Source organism: Amyelois transitella, chromosome 24 (genome assembly GCF_032362555.1).
Source record: "Amyelois transitella isolate CPQ chromosome 24, ilAmyTran1.1, whole genome shotgun sequence".
NCBI classification, from domain to species: Eukaryota; Metazoa; Arthropoda; class Insecta; order Lepidoptera; family Pyralidae; genus Amyelois; species Amyelois transitella.
The window spans coordinates 586,870-608,300 of record NC_083527.1 but is presented as its reverse complement, the minus strand read 5'-3'; the positions used below and the strand labels follow the sequence as shown (position 1 = coordinate 608,300).

The following is a 21,431-nucleotide window of genomic DNA, read 5'->3' as shown; positions in this document are numbered from 1 at the left end:
AGCAGTCTGCATTTATGGTTATTAAGTGCACTCACTGCTCTATTATGTCTATTTAGATTTCATGTTAACGGTCGATATGAACAGCAGATGTTGAGGACTTAAGTTTTCAGTCGTCTTTAATCATCGTCATTCATATATTCACGTCTATATCCCTTGCGGGGTAGACAGAGCCAACAGTCTTGATGAGACTGAAACTAAAATAGTGACAGGTGGCTAGCCAATCGCGTAAAGGATGAATCTCAAGTTTATTAGCAATTCCCTTATTCGCCTTTCACATCATCTATGGAAAAGACATGGAGTAGGGAACCACACGGCATTTTAATCTTAAAGGGAAACGGAATTTATATTACGGAATCGGTTATGAAATTGGAAGGTATGTTACAAATCAATAGATTAGATCGATCCGCTGTCCATTATTGATAGAATTGGAGATGTAACTTATTTCATTAACGTCCGCTCATCAAAGGTTAATTTTATTTTCAAAACACTATTATAAACGGAACGAGGTCAGTCAGATATAAAATGATTGAGTAAAAAATTCGTCTGTACTTTTTAAGAGCCAGACGGCAGCGTCGATAAAAATTATATAGCTCTATTGACGCTTTGGAAAACGACTACAATATAAAAGTTAACGACAAAATCATGTCGCACTAATAAACTATAATTTGCTAAAGACTGTGACTGGGAAAATATTTTGATATCGTTCTCCTTTGGCGCAATAAAGATAGCCCAAGCTCGGAATGAGAAATTCAATAAGTCTGAGTAACCGTGGCGAGCATTCTAAAAATTGAAACGTTGTGAGTAGATAAAGAAACAAATTTAAAACCAGAATACATCAAACTAAGCCAAAAGAATATTTTAATAAAAATGGCAGGAAATAAAATAATGGTTTTAAAAGCGTCGGGATAGCAACACAAAGTGGCTTGTGAACCAATCAAGTAATTAACTACAAATGCGAGTTGACAAGTCTTCTATAAAGGAATCTAATTTCGCGTGTGGAAAATAATTTATATAAAAGAGAGAGAGATTTCAAACACCTCAGGGTGTATTTAATTTGCTCAAAATAAGATAACTAGTCGTACGCTGCGAATTCAGGCCTAGCTGTTCCGAATTTTGCAAAAAAAATAAGTTTTACAAAATTCGGAACATCTCGAAAACGACTTAACCGAATGTGATGCCCTTACGAACTTAAAAAATCTATTGACAGATCCTACCGCGGATCCTAATTCAAAAGTAACAAACATAAAAATATATGTTAGCCCTAAGCTGTCAGAAAATTATGTTCTAAACACAAAAAACAAAAACATAAAAGTAGCGTGTCAAGAAGAAACCAAATAAACATGATCCTCTCGTTCTCATAAAAAGAAACGCGTTGGTATCTCATCAGACAGTTCTTACCAGCGACATCTTACACATGTAAATAGAGATATTGAAGGCGGCAGTTTATCGGAAACTGCCACGGTCCCCCAGGGGAAATAGGCGCACTTCTATCTTCCGAGTGGTATCCTATTTTAAACATATCCGAGGCTGAAAGAATGGATGGTTTTATGAGAGCGGACTCGAGAGGGTGAATCGATCACGGGTTTTATTTCATTTGATAGATAAAAAGACTTACGTTTCAGTAAACTTTACTTAAAGGCCATTCTGGGACAGTTCAGTAACTGACTGAGTGTGATTATTAAGGCCTATCAGGGGCCCAAATAAGTGCATTCAGATTTTTTTAAATTGAAGTTCGAATTTGGTAAATTGTATATACTCTATTTGGTAAATGTTATTTTTTTTTTTGCATCTGGAAGCAAATAATTTCCTTAGATTGTTAAAACTTTTAAATTTAGAAGAATAAAACTCCTTATATCGCAGTTGGGAAAATTAAACATCAAACAAAAGTTTTAATTCAAGTATAAGAAAATTAATGTACTAAAACAACTTTGCTGACATCGACATAAACAGCGCTAATGTTATAGGCATTCCTACAAGAAACAAATTTTTTAATATACAAAATAGCAAAACTTCTGTGGGTTGAAGATAAAGGCCCGTACACATCAAACGCAGATCAGAAGCAGCGCAGTTTGAAAGCGGGCCCGCACCGAGTTGCAAATATAAGGAACACTTTCCGTTCGGTGTGTTCGGGCCTTTAATCTCAATATGGCTCAGTTCTCGACGCGCATTTACAAAATCCCGACTCCCGTCCGCGTCCCGGCGGGGGCGTAATGAAGGAGAGTCTACTTAGTGGTGTAATTATAATAAGTCGCTGGGTTACCGCGATTATTAGTTGTTTAGGTGTAAACTAGAGATAATGATATAGCATACTACTTTAATTAGCACCATTTTAGGAACATTCCGTTAAAATCTTTGCCATGACTCCAACGTCACTGAGAGTATCACATGCTCTTGCTTAGCTTGCTTAGCTTGGCAACGCGATAGCTTGTGTTATTTATACTTTTTCTAAAATTTAAATATAATTTGTAGCTTAGATTTATCGGAAACTGACACGCGAGATTTAGCGATAACTAATGAAAAAACGAGGCCAATATTACAACAAAGTCATTTATCAACAATCACAACGTTGGAACATTTACAAATTTATAACGCGTAAACAATAAAAGCTCATTCGGCACTCTGTCAAAACTTGGCAAGCATAAATCCTCGAAATAAACAAAGACCGAACTGATATATCATTTCGACGTCTATCGGTGCCATAAATAATAAATAAAATATTACATTCGCAAGTGTACAATTGAGATAAACTTGACAAAGACAAAAATTAACTTTAAATAATAAATTAATATACATAATAACTTTTCCTAATATGATGAGATGAAGTGATCCTAAACGTAAGTTACCTATCCCGTTTTATTTGACAAAATCGCGGTCACCCCAGCGCAGTCTAGCGACACCCGCCGGGGAGCTAATACCTCCATTATTAAAACATAAACTGTGGCACTCGAGTCGCTAACGTATCCACCGTAAACCGTGACCAAACAAAATAATATTAAAAAAAAAAAACATTATTATTTCTTATATATAACACACCAGTATCATTAATCACTACACCAATCACGTCACACAATCAAATTATCGACTCGATCACATCACTACCGATCGGACATCGCGCGCGACAACGTCCTCGCATTAATACGAGCATTGCCTAACTGCCACTGCCTAGCGTCGGCACATTCACGCGTGCGCCGTAGTCTACAAACAGGTCATTGAAAACTCTGCCTTATTATGTACATGAATTTGGTTGTGAATTGAATGTTTCCGTTGACAGACACCTGTATAAGCGTGTAGGGGGTCGGAAGCCCGCGGTGCAGTGTCATTTCCACTGTTTCCACATTACTTCCCCGACAAAAATGAGATTTGCCGACGTGCACGGTAACGCGATTACTGCATCGAACGCGCCCGAGGGAGGGAGTGTATCGGCTTCTTGTCTATGTGTGGTAAATATTTATACTAACTGGGGTTAAGTATGTTTCAAAGTAATATGAGTCTTGAATATTGCAGAAACGAACACTGACCCTGTTCTTGAATTTTTGTGTTTGACCTAAAAGAATCTGTGATGAATGTGAGAATACGTAATAAGATTTCTCGCAATTGTCAAAAGTTAACAACCAGCTTTTTCTTGTAAACTCTAAGTACTACTTGTAAATCTTCACAACAATTAACTTCAGATTATTAAAAAAAAAATTCGTACAAAATTAGAACAAAATCGTTTCAGGGATTTAGCCGTCAAAGCCGATACACAGATAGCCACATACTTTCACGTTTATGATAATAGTACGGATTTTTATATAATATAATCTAGTCCATCAGATATTAATTATATCTTCCACCATAACAATTCCAATCAACCACGAAACTATACAGATGAGGTACTTATTCCGGCCCGATTTAGCCGGTTCATAAGTCGACACGGGCATACGGTCACAGTTAACGGACGTATTTTATCGACATCGTAAATCAGACGGGACGTAAAACCGTGGCCCGAATTAGCTCGATTGGTAGAAGGAATTGAAAACAGGAGTGACTGTCTCTTTTTTATAAGGGTATTTAACGTATTCACGTTATTAACTTTTCTACTGGATTAATTGTATTTCAGTTCTGCGAGGAAATACATTTAAGTGATTTTTAAAGTTGAAATGACTTTTCGGCAAAAAAATTTGAGGGATGTACTGAAATGTGTGCATGACAACATCCATTGAACACGGTAAAAAGCATCCTATAACTCTATGTTTTACAATAAAGACATTGGTATTTTGTATTTAGGGTAAAAGCTTAAGAGCACACTCTTGATACGGCGAATAAAAATTCATTACCATTACGTAGCTGTATCTAAAAAAAAACAGAAAACAGAGTTACTTCAAAAATATCCAAAGATAACATGTGCATTTAAACCAAAAATAAAATTATTTTAAAAGTGTTGTAGGTACTTTTAAAAGAATTCAATTTTTTTCAACAAGACGGTCTCAGAAAACATAGGTTACAAAGTCACGTCAACTATTTATACGCAGGCGGCGCCAGGTCGATAGTTCACACGGCACACGTCGGGTTTCCGAGTTCAGATACGTCCCAGCACTTTCAGGACCGTGCCTGGGACGTGGCCCCGTCCAGAGCCTGACAAAAATACCGATAAATAACACGATCTAAAATGGTTTAGGTTCCCCTGCAAAGATTCGTTCGTTAACATTATTAGAACCATGTACAGTTTCATGATGGAGCTACTGATAATAATTTTATCACTAGTTCAATTTAGAATGGATCTCGAAATAACATAAACAGTTGCAGTGGTGAATCGCGGACGGCGACACGTCATTCCTAGTTTTAAGTGTAATTTGACATTTCTATTGTTGTATACTTAAATTGTTTCGATCTCTATGGTGGGGATCGACATTTAACGGCCGTCGATCCATCGACAACGCTACAATTGCAACTAGTCGCATCACTACTGTGTTAATTAAACTGGCGGATAGTGATTTGAACATGAATTTCGACTGCATTTAATTATTCGCATTCTATACATGTAAACTGAAACCAATATTATATTTGCGTATGTCAATTTCATTAATGTATAAAATAACCGGACATGAATGTATTTACACATTGGAAAATTAATTAAGCACTGAATTTCAGACTTCATTTCACGTTGGCATATTCCATAAAACTTATTGATATACATATAATCACGTCTCTTTCCCTTACAGGGTAGACAGAGCCAACAGTCTTGAAAAAACTGAGAGGCCACAATCAAATGCTTGGTTTAATGATAGAACTGATGTTGCTAACTCATCGCTTAAAAAAGAATCCCAAGTTTGTAAGCCTATCTCTTAGTCACCTTTTACGACATCCTAGTAACAGACACAAAGAATATATACCAATCTACCACAGCAATACCACACCAATTCCCAGCCGAATGTCCGAAAGGGCCAATCATTTTGTCCTATGCAACAAAGGGGACGCTTGTCGCTTATACTACAATGAACGGGTGGGCCGTTGTGTACAGTCGAGGGGAGGGAGAGGAAAGACCTCCGGTAAAATGATCAACGTTACAATGGACTGACTTTATAAAGTCGAGTAAGTGAGGGGATGAATTAGTGTGTGATTGTTTCAAGACATGCAACTAGTTTCGAATAAATACATTGAATCTCAATTTGGGCCAAATGTGGCCTTTGAGTTTTTCAACTGTGGGCTCTGTTAACCCCGTTAGGGATACTCAATCATTTATTGCATACCATAAAGTTATGCCATATATACCATGATGTTATGAATTATATAAAAATAACATATTTATGGACCCTGGCGGGCACAGCAATGTGGATAGATAAGAGGTCGCACAATTTTTTTTAAAATATTCAACTTAATTTAATTACATTTATAAATAATTTAACAATAGAAATTGGATTTTAATAATGTAATTTTACTTGCGTTGTAGTTACAATCTGTCATCGAGGTAGTCTTGTATACTATAATAAGTTTTGTCTATTAACATTTTTTTCAATTTCTTATAGAACATTTTATCGTTAGCCTCATCTTGTATGTCTTTAGGTAAATTATTATATATTTTTATAGACATAATTAGCGTACTATTAGAATTTAATTTTAAACGGCTAATTGGTAAGACTAGCCTGTTTTCATGTCGGGAAGGGTATTTGGAGTTGACATTTCCGCGTCTGGTGTATAGCTCTGGGTATTTACGGACAAATTTACATATCTCATATATATATAATATACCTATATAAGCTGATAGAAAAGTGACTGCTTACAAACACTATTGTATTTTGCCGTGGCAACGGGTAAAGTTATCAAAAGCGTTATCAGTTTTATTCATTAAAAAAAACACCTTTCACCACTACGATTTATCCAAAAAAATCTAAATTTATAATTAAGATCCATATTCACTATTCAGACCTATTATTTGACTTCACGTTACCATTATTATTATATTTTATGTAAGTTTACCTACACATGGCTACAATCCTGAAATCTATACTAATATTATAAAGCTGAAGAGTTTGTTTGTTTGAACGCGCTAATCTCAGGAACTACTGGTTCGAATTAAAAAAATATTTTTGTGTTGAATTAACCATTTATCGAGGAAGGCTTTAGGCTATATAACATCACGCTGCAACTTTTAGGAGCGAAGAAATAATGGAAAATGTGAAAAAATAAAACGGGGAAAATTATTCATCCTCGAGGGCTTCAATTATGCCCAAAACTACTATTCCACGCGGACCAAGTCGCTGGCACAGCTATAATAAATAAAGTGTGCTAATTTGTATCACCTTCATAACATTTCAAAAGTTCATAGCCTTTGAACATCATATTTCAAAGTTTCAATTTCAATTTAAAAGTTAACACGTATCAAATACGTATTCAAAGAAAATTATTTTTTCCCGTCTGATTCCTACGCAACCCCGCGATCGTCAATGCCATTTATCGTCATTTCCTTTACAAACACGATATAGCTATATGCAGTGGATAGAAGCGGCAGAACCTCGAACGTGGCCCCCCCCTCACTAAACACACAGGGCAAACAAAACAGTCACAATTGAACGAGACGCGTCAGTTACGCCTTAACTTGTACAGTCAACAAAAAAAAATCACATTAATAAATTAAAAATGTATAAGAAGTGTGTTTGTTTGTATGTCTTTCACGTTAAAACCAGCGAATCGATCTCCATGTAATTTTGCATAAATATGGTACTTCATAGTACGGAGAAAAACCATATTAATAAATTGAAATGTATAAGAAGTGTGTTTGTTTGTATGTCTTTCACGTCAAAACCAGTGAATCGATCTCCATGAAATTACTTATACATACGGTATGAAGTACAGAGACACACTGGGTAATACTTTTCACACGGGCGGAGCAGCGGGCGAAAGCTAGTAATAGAATAAATCATAAAATAAGTACTGTAATAATAAGTACTCTCTCTCTCTCTCTCTTATATCGTATTTTCGCTTATGCTCTTAATTGAGGCTCTGAATCTTAAAGTCCAATAAGCCCACACCTAAGAGATTCATAAAAGAAGCCGTAAAAAGATTCAACTAAATCTTTACACTGAAAACTATATATAAAAACTGCAAAACAAACTTTGTCTCTGTCAATTGCACTATTTTTCTGTCGTTACCACAAAGTCCTGCCAGTGTTTGCGTACGAGGGGGCAATTGTCGCCGGCGTTCCACTTTCAATCGGCAGGCGCATGCGCCACAACATAGGCATAGTTCAATTTAAGAAGTCACAACGTGATATTTTTTTTACAAAATAAAAAGAATTAATGTTTGCGTATAAAGAATGCATTGACTACTTCACTTTTGTATGTCAAGTTGGGTATCAAATACCTGTTACATTAATCCACCTTTACCTGAACACCACTGCACACTATTCGCACGGATGGCATTTACATCAACGAAGTTATGCCAAAATAAATACAAATACCCAAACGGCAAGCTAATCTACAATTTAACAGAGGTTTTTATAGAGGCAAGTTTTTAAAGGCCCACTTATCTTGAGTCTCGTACAAGCTGTAGAAATCTGCACTTACCTGTGAACAAAACAAATACAAAGGTTAAATCTATTTGATAAAGATCTTCCATATAAGTATCCCTATATCTTTTGTGATGAAATCTTAAAACTACTATATATCGGCTTATAAGATAGATAGATAAAACTGTTTAATACATCATAAGAGTAAAACATACAAAACAGAGATAAGCTCATGTTTTTGTATATAGAGGCGATTTGTATATAAATATATTCAGTGTACATTTTCATGTTTATCTTAACATCCGCGTAGGAGCAACACGGTAGCTCTTCAAAGTCGACGCTTATTAAGCCAAGAAAGCGGTGTGTCATGGTAGCCGTCACTATAATTCCGACGTAAAAGGAGCCCGTCGGTTCTACTCGTACATAGCTCTATGTACGTTAGCTTTATCATGATAAGGTACTTTATTAAACATATCCGTACGTATGTATAATATAATAAAATTGTAACATGCGGTCAGCATGTCATTACTTAAAAGATATTACCAAAAAATCTATTAGGGAGTTCTATATAAAACCAACAGAAGCCGCAAATGTGATTTTTAAAATTTCTGTCTGTATCTCCGTCTGTCTGAATGTTTGTACTCGCATTTCTAAATATAGTTATTGTAATAATAAGAAATATAAAAAAAGATAATAGTGGTTTCAGTTCAGACTTGTTTTTAATCACATAGGTATTGTTAGAGATAGAGGCGGGAAAGAGGCGTGATTTTATGTACATATGTAGGTATTGTTACTGACCTCAAGAATTATACTTTTAATAAAGTGAAGAAGAGATAGCAACTTTCCAACAATACACGCTTTACAATATGAGAATGAAAACAGACTTTTCATCACAGCGATATTCAAATTCATTTTAGTTAACGAACGTACGAATATAAAGCAGAAATTTTTCAAAAGAGATATTAGTAAAAATTCCTGATTAAAAAAAAACTATGTAGTTTAAAAACATTCACGTGGGTAATGGATAAATGAAATAACAAGCGCTGGCTGGAGAGAAATGAAATAAAAAAAAGAAAGAAATACACGTCCGGCGCGCTCAGCTATCACTTGAAAAAGAAAAAAATATATATAGGGGGAAGTCCCCCAGTGGCGGACACCTAAGGTTATTTCAAAATAAAACATAAAATATTTAAGGAATGTTTATAAAATTATGACTTATATTAGATAACAAAGTTAGAAATCAAATTAATTTAACAAAAATGCAACCTCTGCTAAAAAATAATGAATACTATCAAACAAACTTTGGTAACAAAAAACATAATTTTAAAAAGTGGCGCCTAGTACCGGACGAATATTTGTGCACGCAACTGACACCAGTTTCATCACAGTTATAAATTCTTGAGGGTGTGAATGTTGTACTGTTTCATCAGCTTTTCAAGGTTGTCGTAGAAGAGATCCACTCGTGGTTTGTTAAATCCTACGGGGCGCATCATGCTTGTCGATTCCGGTGTTCTCAACGAAATGTCAGAATGCCTTTTCATGAAGTCGTAATTTTTTATTGCGACTTTTATTTTTTATTTATCAGCACTGCCTTTTTCTTTATTAAATCGATGAGGAATCTTCATGACTTCAGTTAAGTCGTATGCTAATTTTAGAAACTTCTTTTTCATGAGCGGCATGCATCTATTTGATAAATCTTTAATGTGGTCCACCAAGACTTCTTCATACTCTGCTGAGAAGGTGTTAGTGAATCTACCTAATTTTTTGTTTTTTTTTTGTTTTTGTTTCATTGTTAATTCTTCTCGATTTAGGGCCTTTATTTAATGTATAGTGCTTTTAGGAATATTGTATCGCATTGCAGCTTGTCTTACACTCAGTTCTTTTGACATAACTTTATTAATAGCAGTTTGTAAGCTCTGTGGATCCCAGGATCCTTTCTTTTTCTTCTCTTCCATTTTAACTATCTTCTTTCTTTTATACTCTAAAACAAAATTAAATAATTAGAATAAAATACGTAATTTCTTACAAGAAATATCAATATGTTTACTGTCCGGCACTAAGGGACGACTTAGTGTCCGGTGCTAAGGGACACACATTTTCGTTTATTAGATGGTACCTACTAAAATTGTTTAAAAGATGTAATAATATTCTACCATTTTACGGATAACAATCGAGTACTGATTTTATCTTTGAATACCACTCAAATGTTAATGCATAAATATACTAGAATTACTTACATTGATATTTAGGTGACGCCGTGATTTCGAGCCTAAAACAGCAAATGGTTACTCCTGCCGCGGCCGTGTGCGTCGCTGGCGAGGCACGGCGCGTGATCTTGTACCTGTGTGCCCCAGCACCCCTTTCACTTGTATTTTGAATCGAACTGATTTGTACTCGCTTGAATAGTACGAGTGTCCGGCGCTAGCTGCCGTCCGGCGTTACGGGACTTCCCCCTATACGTAGGAACATATTTTTATTTATTATGTTTGTTCATTCTTATTCCTTTCAGAGAAAACGTATTCGGCATTAAAATCCAACAGACAGCAGAAATATATTAACGGCAGCCCCGCAAACGGAACACGGAAAATCTCGTTATTCTAAAATTAAAATCGGCCATTTCTCGGAAACTTTATCATTTACTTTTACCTAGAAATTCCGCCCACCACAAAGGTAAAAATAGGTGGGTCAGGTCAGCCAGTTTGGAATAAAAATCATTTACGAAACAAACTCCTTACAAATGCGAACTTCTACGAAGTACTAATGAAACCGTCAACTCGACAATGCGAGAGAAAAACTCTTGGAATATTCTACGTAGGTAATGAGTCAAAGTAGAATTTGTGATGAAACGTTGTAAAACAACCTCTAATACATTAGATATAAGGAGTAAAACTTGGTGTTTCGTGTTAGGTGTATCGCAAGAGCGTAGTTCGTCTGGATGTCATGAGAAAACTTTATCTCGACAACCCTGACTGGTGTTGTGTTGTACACGACACGATGCTGCTTTAACAGAAGTATCTAGTTAGTTCTATATAAAAAAAAATACATTGAATATGTATCATCGCTAAGCGCGTAAAATGTTTTTAAACTGTTCAAATGAGTTATAATCAGAACAATATTTTACGTAAATATGTATTAAAATTTGTTTATGATATAAAATTGCTGATATCAATAATATCGATATCGATAGTGTAATTTTTATGTCGCTACAGTGCGACTAGTGCGGCCCGTGTCACCTGTTTCGGTTCATGTAAATTGTTCACAGTGACAGTTCACAGGTAGTCACTCGGGTCGGAGGAGAGTGGAGGAGTTAGGTGTCAGACAATGTTGTAAGACAAAGGAAAAAAGGATTATTTCACGACTACGTAACATATCTGCTTAAAACTATGTATAACGGTTAACAGGAAGACTTTCATCAGGTTTTGTTCGCTGCTTTAGCCGCTTTTACCTCGTCTTTATTAGTCGTCTTCCTCCTGGCTTTAGTCTCAATTGCATCCTCAGCTCTCTAGAGAGGAGCCCGGGGTATGCCTCTTACAATGGATCCTGGATTGAGTGAGTCAGATTTTTACACGAAGCTACTCTCATCTGATCTCCGCAACCTTTGCAGGTAAACCTAACCAGTATCGTCGTCGTCAGCAGCAGCCTCGTCTTAATTAGTATCAGACACTATTTTAACAGTCAGTAACGTATCTAATAACATAGTACGTAAAAGTATAGTTACAGCTGACAGCTACATTTTACACTATCGATATCGAACCGGCACATCACCACGCCTCTACAGCGGCAGTGCGGAGCGGACCGTGCCGCTAGGTTCCTGTTAATTATTCACAGCGGCAGGCGAGTCCACAGGTAGTCACTCGGGTCGGTGTATAGCAGTGTTAGTGTACGGCAATACTTTTTTACGAGTTTGTAACATACCTAAAGTGACCATTTTTTTTTGCGTCAGAGCGGGACGCTTTCAGAATTTTGTACATAATTAAATAAAAAATATACTATGTATATAATATATAAGTTAATTATGAATAATTATCTATACATATAATAAAACAGTAAAAATATTTTGTCTGTAAGTACATTTAGTATTTTTGACTGACTGTTCTCGTCAGCGAGATTTGAGTGCAATGTTGATATAAAATAAGTATAAGAAATTTAGTTTGTTTGCAAAAGCGGGACATTTTTGTTCTCGCTGGGGACAGCGGGACAGGCAGCCTGAAAGCGGGACAATCCCGCCGAAAGCGGGACGTATGGTCACTTTAAACATACCGGACAGGGTGAATTAAGGCGAAGACGAACTACTTTCATGAAGTGAAAGAAGTAGGCAGGGATCGTGGCCAGTGGAAATACTAAATAACCTGTTAAGCTTGTCAAATTGACTCCTACCTCCTACCTACAAAAAACAAATAAGTAATATTAGTAGACTTTTGATTTATTCAGTAAAAAGAAACCCTGATTTCAAACATTCGCATTGCATTTTTTTATCATCATCGTTGCATTGTATAAAAATCAGTCGCTCGGTGACCACGGATTATTTTAAAATGATTCGAAACGTCCGTAAAAAAATAAAGTTACGTTACATGAACGTTTAATACCTGTATTATTTATAAATAGTACTAAAAAAAACAAAGTTATGTAAAAAAGCGATGTTATTTCCTGAAAAAAAACAACAATTCAGAGTAGAGACTATTTTACTTCAACAGTATTTCACTGAAATTCAGAGAAAGAACGAGCTACTTAACAATACGTATAACAGTTCCGGATAAACTCAAACAGGAAACGGGAATGGAGACGACACGTTCCCGGTAACACGGCACCTGTATGTTTTCCAGGAACAGAACATACATACATACATATGGTCAGGTCTATATCGCTTGCGGGGTAGACACAGCCAACAGTCTTGAAAGACTGAATGGCCACGTTCAGCTATTTGGCTTAACGATAGAATTGAGATTCAACTAGTGACAGAATGCTAGCCCATCGCCTTAAAAAAGAATCCCAATTCAAACATCCCGGCACCAATACAAAAAGGAATAGGACCACTCCATCTCTTTCCCATGGATGTCGTAAAAGGCGACTAAGGTATAGGCTTACAAACTTGGGATTCTTATTAAGGCGATGGGCTAGCAACCTGTCACTATTTGAATCTCAATTCTATCGTTAAGCCAAATAGCTGAACGTGGCCATTCAGTCTTTTCAAGACTATTGACTCTGTCTACCCCGCAGGGGATATAGACGCGACCATATGTATGTATGTATCTGATAGTATAGCATGTACACAATACAATCCGACTGCAAGTGTCAGTAGAGTGCCAGTCTACCCCGTGGAGGGCGCGCGCCACCCCAGACCCCGCGCCTGGGCCGGGCCGCATTGGGCGCGCGCATGCGCTGCAAACGGATACGTTTTCATTGTTATACGTTAGGTAAGGTAGGTAAGGTTAGGTAAGGTGCCCGGTTAAAATACGTGATGCGCATTAAGGTATCGAATCTCACGTCGGCCATGTACCAATGACTATTTTCGAAGTTATGTACATTAGTTTGAATATTAACCGATGCTCTTACGGTGAGGGAAAACATCGTGAGAAAACCTGCACATTCACGCAACTGTATGTGTAACCATGATCGATCCAACACGTGTTAAGTTTATTTTGCAAAGGTTGCGAAGGTCATTTGGGAGTCGCTTCGTTTAAAAACCTGACTCACGCAATCCAGGATCCATGGTCAAGGCATACCCCGGGCTCCTCTCCGGAATGATGAGGATTCAACCGAGATTAAAGCTAGGAGAAAAAAAAACAGGATTATTCCCGTACCGTGCTCAACAATGGAAACGCACCGACCACTACAGCGACCCGAAGATTAAGCGCTCGTAAAAACGGGGGCATGGCAATAACGTCTTGATGGCTCGACCGATTTCACCGGCCAGCGCTCAAGGGAATACCACCTTCGAGATGTAGGCAGTAAGTGCTAGATTCGCTTGCGATGCTCGCGGTAATAATTCAGTGTTGCACGACACACGTCCATTTACAGAGCTACGGAGTGCCGAAGGTTTGTTTCGGTAAAGGTGGAGGAGGGTTCATGAAGAGTTTGGTTTAAGGAGTGTACTGAATTCTATGCAGTTTTTGTATTAACAGACAGATAGACAATACAGTCAGGGACTAAGTTTTGTTATCTATGGTCAAACATTACCCTTCAGGCGTTTGTAGTGTGTTTGCAAATGATAAGAAAGAGAGGGGAGATTCAAGTACCTAATAATGTTTGAATAGAATAGGCTAGTCAGTCACTCGGTAACGGAAGAGATTTATATATATATATTTATAAATAATTTCTTCATCAGTGTGCACGTAGCCTTAACAAACAAAATTCGGCTGTCAGAGTTTAATATAATTATAAATAATGTTACACTCCACCAGTGTGGACGCAGCCTTACCAGACGTAACTCGGCCGACGCGGAGGGGGTTGAAAGGCGCGGGAGTCGGCGAGTTGTCTAGTTATTATATCATTTGACAGCTGCCCGCCCTTTGAACGGGGACATAATTGCGTGAGACCGACTTGCTAACAGTTTTTGTTATTTGCACTCATTTTTGTACAAACGTTACGCGTCGATGAAATTTATAACATTAGATTAAGAGAGTGATGAATGTGGATGAAGCGAAAGAAGTATGCAGGGATAATTGTAAATGGAAAGATGTAGGTAGTCTCTGCCTACCATTTTAGGGAAGTTACATGCTTTAATTTCAAATATCTCGACACCTCGCGGCTAGGGCTGTGCGTTAATACGTCAATCAGTCAGTCAGAGTGTTCTTTAATTTAATTAAGTGAGAACTCTTTTAATATAAAGTCTCTCTTTTTATTATAATTCCGACGCCTTAAGAGGTAGAATTCATATGTGTTCACAAAAACTGTACCTAAATAATTAAGACCTACATTGTAACCACATTCAAGGAATAAATACATAAATACATACATATGGTCACGTCTATATCCCTTGCGGGGTAGACAGAGCCAACAGTCTTGAATAGACAAAGGAATAAATGATTATTATTATTAAAGCGATCTTACAGTGCAGTACAAATCGCGCTTCTCACTCGCCGTACAAAGCTTATATAGCCATCTCGCTCATCACCCCGTATAAAAGAGAGACGGCAAACGGTAAACATCCTGTAGACGCGAGTGTACGGTGTACAGACAACTCGTAAATACGCGGCCGGAATACTGAACTGATTGCTGCTGCGTTCGAACGAGACAGTGCACTTGATCACTTACTTTCCCTCCAATATTTAGTTAATAACAATAAATATATACGGGACAAATTACACAGATTGAGTTGGCCGCGAAGTGAGTTCGAGACTTGTGTTACGAGATACTAACTCAACGATACTATACTATTTAAAAATAAATACTCATATAGACAAACATGTTTCGTTTTTTGCTTTACTTGTTACATACATATGGTCAACTCTATTTCCCTTGCGGGGTATGCAGAGCCAACAGTCTTGAAAAGACTGAATGGCCACGTTCAGCTATTTAGCTTAATGATAGAATTGAGATTCAAATAGTGACAGGTTTACTTGTAATTGGTTTAAATAAAACCCACACTCGAATCAGAATAGCACAAGTGCAAGTGAACGTGCAAGTATATATATTATTCAAACGAGCCTTTAATCGCTTACTGACGGAACGAGCGCCGACATCGGTTCACTACGAGCCAACGGTTATTGAACAAGTTATTTACTTATTTGCTTTTCACGGAAAATATATTTTTACCTGTAATGGCATTAGTAAATATTTAAGTTTATAAATGTTGGATATATGTATATGTTATCTACACTAATATTATAAATGGGAAAGTGTGTTTGTTCGTTTGCTTTTTATGATTTAGCTTCTTTCTTTAGACAATGCTTCAGTAAAATCGGTACACACATTGATAGAAGTATTGTACTGCGGAGGAGTCGATTTGCGATAAGGAATATAGAAACAGTTTAAAATAAAAATTAAAAAAAAAAATTCACACACACTACAAAAATATAAAAAGCAAATTATACGTTGAAAACGCTTAACAGACTTGAATTCCCAAAATTCCCACACCAACGGAGCCATGAGACACAATAACATAATCAAATCGTATCATATTATAGTCTTACTAATAAAATTCATAAAACTGTGTAGCAAATTACGTAGCGTCCATGCTACGAAGTTCGTAGACGGCTACGGCTCCTCGTAGCAAGTACTACGCAACTCTACGACGTAGCCAATTCTACGGTGGGATATGTTTGAAAGACAATTAATGTGGGTTACACTGATAAACTCGGTTCTTGTAAATGTGCGAACTAATTTTAGAATAAGTTATTTATTATCATCAAACATAGACCAAAAGAAGAAATGACTTTTGTGGAAACTTTTATTCTTAAAATAGATAAAATATCCGTTAAAGATTAATAAGTTTCTGTCTTTAATTAAAGAAAAAAAATAGCATAACAGCATCTCTCTCTCAGATTAATTCTAAGATTACTAAAATAAATGATAGGAAAAGCCTATTAATCCCTACGGAAATGAGGCGTGATTCATGTATGTATGTCGAAACACACAACAACCACCTTTTTAAAAAAGTGGGTTCGCACAACAGAATCATGACATCAAACGTTCACCCCTCTCGACTCGTCGAAACAGGGGGGCGAGCGTTGTAAAAACAAACAGTTGCGGCCCGCGACTAATGACAAGCAACAGTGACGCATGCGCAGGTGGTAAAACGTTAGGCGCGTTGCACATAGCTAACCAAGCTATGCTACGTTAAGCTGGGTTTAGTCATGTTTTTTTGTGGTATCGTCCTGCGTATAGCGTTAACTTTATTTATTTGAAAGCGGATTAACTTTTAATCGGAAAACGGACCCCGGGCCCCAAAGCATCACGGTGGAGGGTGCAACCGGGTACAGACAAATAAGAGAGGGAGGTTTTACTTTATAAGCTTAAAATTATAATAGAAAAAATAAGAACTGTTCGTTCAATATAAATCCGTGGTCACTAGACCGACATCGCTAAGCTTTACATACATAAATAAATAAATATAAAAAAATAAAGCAAACAAGAACTGAAAAAAATCTTACAAGTTTCTTTCATGACTGTACTCAAAAAATAAAGTACACAAAAAATATATACATACAAAAAATCACGTCTTTATCCCTTGCTGGGCAAACAGAGCCGTCAGTCTCGAAAATACTGGTAGGCCATGTTTAACGTTCAAAACTAATTATCGTTTGATTCCCCACCTGTAAAGCAAAACCCCAAAACAAACGCTAGTTTCATTATGCCTGGAAACAGCAATACATTCTTTATCCACCTCGCTTACCATAATAAAGAAGCAGGAGGGAAAATAGGTCCGCAGTAAAAAAAACCCGCCACGCGAGAGGAACGCGCCGCGGTAATATAGCCCGTATTAGGGTGAAACCACAGACATAGATCTAAATAGACACCGCCCTGCTGTATTTGATGTTCCGAGCTGGTGTAGTGTTAGCTTATTGTTAAGTCGAATGCAAAATCTTTATTTCCACATCTATAGTAATATTTTAAGAAAAAAGTATGTATTTTTGGTTACTTTAGTAGAAAAGGTAAAAACTACGGGACCTATTCTAGTAATATTTAGCTCGGAAACAGACAAAATATTTATTGGTAACTTTTGGTAGAAATGCTCAAGGGCAACTCTTACTGGATAAAGTTTTTTATTGCAACCAACCTACCATCATACATCTACCTGATTGTATAGTACTCGCTTTTTAGTAAACAGAAATTTTATTATGTTTCTTAATAATTATTTAATCACAGTTATTTATAAACTTCTGTTATTTATGATAAGGGAAGTATCTATTATATTAAAACAGGCAAAGTACATATATTCACCAATGTCATTCGCGGTGTCTAGCTAAATCTATGTCTGTGAGAAAAACCTACTAGGATCATAAAAATAAATGACGGCTCAAGAGAGAGACGCATGCGCTTTCTGGTTACGTAAGCTATGTGCTATACACGTAGCTATAATATAAAGGGTGTTTCCAAAATAAAAAAGGTATTTTCTGTTCATATTAATTTGTTAACTATTCATTCATTCATATAATCACGTCTATATCATTTGAGAGATGGACAGAGTCAGCAGACTTGAAAGACTGACATGCCACGTTCAGCTGTTCGGCTTAATGATAGCACTGAGATCCAAACAGTGACAGGTTGCTAGCCCATCGCCTAAAGAAAAATCCCAAGCTTAAAAGCCTATCTCTAAGTCGCCTTTTTACGACATCTATAGGAACGAGATGGAGTGGTTACACCAAAAGTAGAATAGCTCATTTCAAGCACCAGTCTTCACGAAATTCGTATTAAAATATGTATAATAGCTCATTTCAAGCACCAGTCTTCACGAAATTCGTATTAAAATACATATTTTATTTTAAAATACATATTTTAATACGAATTTCGTGAAGACTGGTGCTTGAAATGTGCTTAAACAACGGCGAGACGGCATGCAATCGCAATTGAGCGACGAAGCGCAAGTTTTGAAATAAAACAGCGATTTGCATCGTTAGTAATTTAATTAAAAATTTGTGCCGTGTGGTTCCCGGCACAAATACAAAAAACAATAGGACCACTCCATCTCTTTCCCATGGATGTCGTAAAAGGCGACTAAGGGATAGGCTTACAAACTTGGGATTCTTTTTAGGCGATGGGCTAGCAACTTGTCACTAGTTGAATCACAATTCTATCGTTAAGCCAAATAACTGAACGTAGCCATTCAGTCCTTTAAGGACTGTTGGCTCTGTCTCCCGCAAGGGATATAGACGTGACCATATGTATGTATGTATTCTTTTCCTTGATAGTCTTTAAAAAATTTGCAAAGATGCAGTCGGCACACAGTGACAGAAGACATGAAGTGAAATTATTATTGAAGAAAATGCTGCAGTCCAGTTTGTTACCGCTTCTTCTGCACCGACGCTTTGGAAGCGGCAGTAAACTTAGTTTTAAGTAATTGATTTGACGTCAACCAATGTTGTGAAACCAAAAAATATGACAATCATTAAATGATGTTTGAAATGTCCCATAATCTATACTAATATTATAAAGCTAAAGAGTTTGTTTGTTTGAACGCGCTAATCTCAGGTTTTACTACTGGTTTGAATTCAAAAAATATTTTTGTGTTGAATAGACCATTTATCGAGGAAGGCTTTAGGTTATTACATAAAATGTGAAAAAAAAAAACGGGGAAAATTATTCACCCTTGAGGGCTTCAATGATGCCCAAAATAACTATTCCACGCGGGCATCCAAAAATTTTGAATTTGAACATACTATATATTTTTCTTCCTTACTAGACCACCAAGGAAGGTATACATACAATTTGTATATGTTTAATGAGAGCGCAAAAGCGACTTCTCGGCACTAGTGGCTGGAGTGCCGCCTTTGTTCCGTCATTCAAAGGTTTCTTTGTTTTTGTTGTGCACGTACCTACGTGTTTTGTGTAAACATGTGTGTGAGATAATTGATGTCCAAGCAACTATATCTGTCTAACACTGAAAGCTCATTTTTCTTCATTTAGAACGACGTTATTATACTTCAAAACTTGTTAAAAGTTTCTTAACGACAAGGTGATATGTATAAGAAAATCCAAACTAATAATAAAGAGAAAAAGAGATTTTTTGGTATGTTTATAACGAATTAACTCAAAAAATCAACTGGACTGATTATCACGAAATTTTACACAGATATAGTTTAGATCTTCTGGAGTGACACAGGTTATTTTTTTCCAAAATTTCCCACGAGAGCGAAGCGCAACGCAAAAGCTAGTAGTAAGTATAGTTTGTCTAAAAACTCTTATAGTAATTACACACGTTAAAGTTGTTTATGACAAAGACAGCTATAGCCAATCGACTTATCTCATACATACATACACACGGTCACGGCTATATCCCTTGCGGGGTAGACAGAGCCAACAGTCTTGAAAAAACTGATCTCGGCCACGTTCAGCTATTTGGCTTAATGATAGAATTGAGATTCAAGAAGACTTTTTTCAAGAAGATGACACAGTTCAGTCAACAAAACCTTATTACAGTATCAAAAACAGACACAACTCGTCCACCTCTCCCTTATACAAATCCGATAATCTCGTTTGAAAGCCCCATCGCTATCGGAACCTTGGGGGGAGCGAGGGAGGCCCAAATGGCTCAATTATAGGGATCTTATACATACACATATACACATGGTCACGTCTGTACAGCTTGCGGGGTAGACAGAGCCAACAGTCTTGAAAAGACTTATCGGTCACGTTCAGCTATTTGGCTTAATGATAGAATTGCGATTCAAATAGTGACAGTGGGATCTCATGTTAAATGAATTAATGGAATATTAGTAACAACATTAAAAATGTATCTAACTATGATTTTGAATAGGGACCCAGGTCAGTTATGTTAACAATTCCATGGATCTTAAATTATTTTTCATCTCTCTTACTTGCGATGTTTTGTCTAAAACGTCACATTATGTAATAACAGTATAAATACTACACATGTCTCAATGCTTATTCCCTTGGTCAATTCATACAACTTTTCCGGGAAAGAGATGCAGTGGTTATATTCTAAAATGTCTGGGACCACACGACAAAAGTACTCAATAAGGCATACAGAGATCGTGGCAAGTAGGTATAAAGATGTAGACTCTGCCTACCCTTCCGGGAAAACGGCGTTTATGTATGCATGTAAACCGCCGATATAAACTCTCTACCGCAAATGGATTTCCAATAATCCAGCCTTGACGCGGCCCATCGGCGCGGGCTTGTGCCGGATATGAAAATCATTTTGCGACCTAGGAATCAACAATATGTATTTGCTTTTTTAGAATACAGAAATCTATTTTTCTACCGTATGATTTCTAGCATTCAGGCGAGGCGGGTTAGCAACCTGTCACAATTCAACATTTAGTTCAATATGCCTTGCGGTTCGCGGCATTTTAGAATAGGACACTCCATCTCTTTCTCATGGATGTCGTAAAAGGCGATTACATGTAAGACTATTAAACTTCTTGTAGATGGGCTAGGCAACCTCTCACTATTTGAATCTCTCTCTCTATCATAAAGTCATACAGCTGAACGTGGCCTTTCAGTATTTTCAAGACTGTTGACTCTAACTCGCAAGGCATATAGACGTGACTATATGTATGTAAATTAAACGAAAAAAATAATATATGGAACACATAACCCTGAACAAGAAATGCTGTCTCTAGTATATATTACAAGTACAATGAAGATACATTCAGTCAGAAAAGTATCGGGAATGGATTATTTATTTATGGTTCCAAATTCAAATTTTTGTTTTTTTTTGTTGTTGTTAGATTGGCACAACTGTTTTCCATTTTGGCGCGGAGTTTGAGTTGCATCTGTTGTTTACTAATGTAAACAACAGATGCAATTGTTTACTAATGATATA

At 36.7% G+C, this 21,431-nt stretch overlaps 1 protein-coding gene across 3 annotated transcripts in view; it reads right to left on the bottom strand.

Moving 5' to 3' along the window:
• LOC132903314 (uncharacterized) overlaps positions 1-21,431 on the bottom strand; it is a 142,074-nt gene that overhangs the window by 32,261 nt on the left and 88,382 nt on the right. The window lies entirely within an intron of this gene.